The following is a 6000-nucleotide window of genomic DNA, read 5'->3' on the forward strand; positions in this document are numbered from 1 at the left end:
AGTTTTTAGTATCTTATAAGTTTATAAAAAAAAGAAATGTAATATTTTTTTTTTATCTTTAGAGTAAATGACATTTCAAATAAAGAACTTGTAATAGTTTTATAATTCTTAGCTTGAAGTCTTATTCTAAATCTCACTGATCACACTTATTGACTTACATATATTATTGACTATTTTTTGTTCTTCTTCTACCTTCTTCTTATTCGCTCTCAGCTCTGTCTCACTCCAACATCGTATTTCCAATAATTGTATTGATCTTCCATCTCCCAATCAACTGAGAGCAACCCCTAAATCGAAAGCTGAAGCGGCACAGCAGCGCCGCCTGGCGGAGAGCGGCAGTCTTCAGCAGTGTCAGTGGCTGTCAAACTGTAGGCAACGCCTCTCACTCGCAATACCTTTCGATAATTTGGGAGCAGCGACTTCGCGTATCTTACGAGTATATAGGCCAACGACTGATGCGTGTTTCTGCCCCATCATTACGCTCAACTACAAACTCATTAATGCAAAATAAACAACTGCAACTGGGCAGAAGCTGCGCATTATAATTTGCATGCCCCTGCCACTTTTTCTTCGTGGCATTCTCAGTCGCAGTCGCAGTCGATCGAGTGACCCATAATAAGACTTAAGACTTCGGTTGCAGCTTTCGATCAGTGACACAACTTGCAACTTGCTGTGGCAAGTGTCAGCGTCGTTGTGTTGTGTAAGCGCAATTTGTAATTTTGCAGTTGCTGTTTACGAGTTGCAAGTAGCCAGTTGCACGTTGCAAGTTGTTGGTTGCCGTTATCCAACCCATCCCACTTTGGCGGTGAATGTCGCCTTGCAATTAACACAAGTGCCCAGCGACGTCGACAACGTCGCTTTTCCCGTTCCCAGTTCCAAGTTCCCAGTTCCCAGAACTGCCTTTCGTCTTGTTGTCCTTCGCATGCTCAGAAAAGAAGCAGGAGATGGAGTCAGAGACAGAGACAGACTCAGAGTTGGAGTCTGAGATGTGTCGTTGTTGTCCTCGTTGTCGTACTTAATGTCTGAGGCGTGCGTCACAAGCAGCGTGCGCGGCCCTGTCATTAAAATAATGCATACACATGTGAAGTATGTGGGCAGAGAGTCGGGGTTGCAGGATGCGTTGTTGCACAAGCAGACAAAGACAGCAGCATCGAGGAGATAACAAGCGAGAGAGAGAGAGAGCAGCACATAGGTAGGAAGGTGTTTATTAACAGATCGTTGTCGTCTGTGCACTCTCGAGTGTCGAGTGCCATTGAAATGCGTCTCCTGTGACCCTTTTCCCCTTTCCCCATTTCTCTGCAGACTTAATCAAGCATTCGCGCAGAAAATCATACAAAGTGTGCAATATATTTAAAAATAATTATAATAACATGCATTATTACAAACTCTCTTCAGCTTCAAGCTGTGTCTAGCCTATTATTATTAGTAGTTAATGGGACTTGTGTTTTTGGCCCAGTTTACAACGCGACGCGACGGTTGCAGCTTTTAGCCTGATTGCCATCTTTATGAAGACATAACGACTCAGGCAGCCAATGAAGCTTGTCCACAAATGGCTCCAGTTCGACAGTCTCAGTCCCAGCTCCATCATTGGAGCTTCATGATTGCGTGTAAGCGAGCCCCAAAACATTATAATTTGAATGCGCAACACCAATGGCGGGGCTATTAAGTATATGGCAAAATTGAATTATGCGCTTTTCATGTTAATTTTTGGCGCTTCTTGTAATTTGTTCTTGACATGAAACTTCGTTGGCTCCAAACTCCAAACGAACTTGGCCAATATGCGAAGGTGTCGATGCAGCTAAACTGGAAAGCGAGACAAGAAAGCGTCTAGCAAAAGCTGAGGGGATAATTACTTGGTATGAATATAAATATGAATATTTTATCCGTCTGGCTGTCTGTCTGCCAGTTTGTATGTTAGCCAGGCTCTCAATTTTGAAGCTATCTTACTCAAAGTTGGTAGAAATACGTATTTTTAGTTTAAGGTAATATATATGTTAAAATTCTGGAAATTAGATTGAACAAGCAAGTGAGCTAGAGTCGAGTATGCTCGACTGCGAGATACCCGATAACAATTTTGAATAAAGGCAAAGCAATGCGGTATTATTCTGATAATATACCAAATTAATATACCGAATACTTTATATGGTATATTAATATTATACTACATTCAAAATATACCATAAAATACAAAATATACCAAATTGACACTAATATAATATACCAAATTAATACCTCAAAAATTTAACTAAGTAAAAGACTAAATTTGGTATATTGATAAAGTACTACATTGAAAATATACCATGGAATACAAAATATACCAAATTGTCACCCAACATAATATACCAAATTAATACCCCAAAAATACTAAGCTATGTCGAAGACTATATTTGGTATTTTGATAAAGTACTACATTCAAAATATACCGTAAAATACCAAATATACCAAATTGGCACCCAATATAATATACCAAATTAATACCGCAAAAATTGTAAACTAAGTCGAAGACTATATTTGGTATATTGATAAAGTACTACATTCAAAATATACCATGGAGTAAAAAATATACCAGATTGTCAGCCAAAGCCAAAAATTCCTCTTGCATTTCCCAAGCATTTCCTGCAGGCATAAATTAACTGTACCCTTCTACCCTAAATGTATATTTTATACATGATATATATTAAATACCATTTTGAAAACAATAGACTTTTATCTAAGATAGATGCTTCGACTTTTATTTTAAAAACCAAAATATTGTGCCAAAAATTCATTCTCATTCTGAAAGGTCGTTCATAAAATAATTACAATAAATACTTTAGTGGCTCATATTGTCTCTGTAGTCATGAATGGGTTTATATACTTGGTATTTGGTGCTTTCTTATGTAAAATGATATAATATTATGTAAATCAGACTTCTTCATATATTGCAAAGTATTGTTATTAAATCTCTGATATACTTTTATTTTTCTTTCTTTTTTTGAGACCCTTTGTTAACGGCATATAAATACAGCTTCCAAATTTGTTGCCGTTACTAGAATCTCAACAGGGCAAACATCCAGAGCAAATAACCAGTTTGGTGACCTGGTAACTTTTACTTTTTAGTGCCCCAAATGAAGATGAAGCGCCAACAGCAAAAAGGTGAAGCCTGGAACAACTGTAATGGGCTCTTTGATGTTCTCATGTGTTTTTTAGGGCAACCGAAGTTGAAGGCTTTGCTCTTGATGGATGTATTGCATTTTGGACGAAGTTCAGCAATAATTATATTTAATTTGAAGCGAATGAATGTGAAGCGCGCTGCAGAATGCGTCCAACAGCATTTTTGTGAATTGCCTGTGTATCCCTTCTGCCACAAAATGAGGCAAGCACCAAGAGGCAGTCGCTTTGTTTGCTTAACAGTGCGAATCCTAACGCCGGCCGGCAACAGTCTGAACAGTTGACCAAGTCCTATTCTCTTGGCTCTTTGCTCTTGGCTGATTGAAGGGTTTCATGTCTTGTGGCATCGGCACGCAAAGTGCTGCATGTTTACACAGGCGATTATCCCCCCATGAGTTTGTGTTTGTTGCACTGCGGAACAGCCATAAAAAGAGGAGATAATTTGCTGGCCAAAACTGATCGATTGAACACCGATCCTGCGAGCTTCGTTGCTTAACGGCTTAAGCACATCTTGTTTGTTTTCTCCTCGTTCTTGTTGTTGTTGTTTTTGCTTTCCTTTCGTGGTTCGATCGTTAACGCAAATTAACGAGCAATCATCAAATCGAAGCCGCTCGATTCCCTTCCGCTCTCTTCATTCTCCGTTCTCATTGACAGCGTTTATTTTGAAATTAATGCGCAGCTCAAACGCGGTAGCAGCTGCATCAGTGCAACGGCATCAACTTGCAACTTGCGGTATTCTCATTAACCATTGAAATTACAACGACCAAGCAGCCAGCTGACCAACCAAGTCAGAAGACTGCAGACCACAGACTCGAGACTCGAGACTGAAGACTGAAGACTCAAGACTGAAAAGTCGCTTAGTATGCGCGGCATTTACAACATAATTCATTCAACGAGTTGCTCTTGGTTGCCTGCCCCATAATTATGAATAGGCATTTGGGCAACTTGTTGCCCATCGTCCGTTTATTAATTGCTTTTTAATAATTTCAGTCTGCTTAACAATTTACCATCTACAATCTACAATAATGCATCATGTACCATTTAACATTTATCATTTACCATTTTCCATTTACCATTCTGTGCGCTGGCATTTTGTTCGTAAATTATTGAAATTAATTTTTGCATTATCAAGTTTTACATACTTTTGTTAATTATTTATTGCTGCAATTTCATCTCCCTTAACAGCTGCATTCATAAATGAAACAATTAAAGAAGACAAATAAATTCGATATTAATTTTTGCATGTTTTGAATAAACAACTCAGTTGTGCACTGCTTGCTCGCTGTAGCATCGTTTGAACTGCTTGCACAGCGTGCGTGTCCTTCACGTTTCCAAGGTTGTGTCATAGATGGCGCCAGCTCACAATTTGTTCTTAACTGAAATGGTAGCAAATTGAATTGTAGATGAATTATTAGCTGTCAGTTTATTAATGTTGCATGAGCACAAACCGTTCATGCATTGCATTTAATTAAAGTGTTAATAGTTGTTGCGATTTTAATAGCCAGCAGCTTAGACGCCCCCACGTCAAATAGGCATTAAGCATAATTGAAAAGAGACTTGAACTATTAAAACGGCGACATTTAAATGCGCTTGTTTAATATGACAAACAAGTTCCCATTTCAATTGAATGCATGCTGCATCGACATGTCGTCATTCTATTGAAATTTATGTGCCAATGATTTATAGCAGTCAGCTTTTAATAGCCCGCATAGTTTTGTAGCATTTACCTTCCGAAGTTGCGAATTTGAGATCGTTGCTGTGATTTCGCGCAGTGTAGCATCCCTTGCTTCTTTTGTGCACTAATTAAACAAAAGAAAACCCTTTCACACCTTGCATAGAAATAAAAACTGTTACAACTTCTTTTGTATGAGAAATTTGCATAAATTTTGCGCAAAACCAAAACGAGCGAAAATATTAATTTTCACAGTGTGACATGTCCTGTTCTCTACATATACTCGTATATCCTGTGCTGGCATTCAAATGCAAATGCAAATGAGGCAACAATGACAACAACAGCGGCGACATTTGATCGTTTTTTGCGATCCTCGCGCAGAAGGTCCTGTGACCTTTTTTTTGCTTCTTCTGCGCAGCGTTTTGCATATAAATCATTTGGTATTTTCTTTGCCTCCCAGCTGCAAGGATTGCAACCCCGCGATGTTAAGGAATTTGCATGCGAAGGGCTGTGAAAAGTGAAAGGGTGGCAAATTGGAAATAAACCTTGAGTCGTGTGAACTGCGCAAGGTAATTCAATTAATGCTCTTTGACTTAGGGGAAAAGTGAAAATAAAGAAATGGAAACGAACTTCTTCCTTCGATTATCCTTCTGTTTATGCATTCCATTTCTGACTGGCTGTTAACATGATTTATTGAATGTGGAAGGCGAATCCAGAACTCGATTCACCTGCTGTCCGCTTCCCTTCCCCCCTCCTCGCAAAAAAAAAAGAAGTGCTCAACTACACGTGTGCCAAATTCATTTCCCAGCCATCGTGGGCGACTATTGAAATATCTGTGTGTGTGTGTGTGTGTCTGTTTGCTAAAGGATAACAACAACAAGGACTAATACACAATTTGCATATATTTATCCATCAAATTGATGGATGCTACTGCACACTGAGCCAGGACGAAGACAGCAGCAGCAGCCAGGAGACAGCAGCCAAGCGTGGAGTTGTTGCTTTGACACGTCGCAATACCCCCAAAAGGATAATGACAAAGACAGCGCCAGCCACGACAATGCCGCACACACACACACACACACTCACACACACACACACACACACATACTCGCACACATCCTTCGACGAGACAAGCGTGAGCAATTTGCAAGGCGCTGGTGAAAAAGGGCAACAGGAAA

This window comes from Drosophila albomicans, chromosome 3 (genome assembly GCF_009650485.2).
Source record: "Drosophila albomicans strain 15112-1751.03 chromosome 3, ASM965048v2, whole genome shotgun sequence".
In the NCBI taxonomy this organism is placed as follows: Eukaryota; Metazoa; Arthropoda; class Insecta; order Diptera; family Drosophilidae; genus Drosophila; species Drosophila albomicans.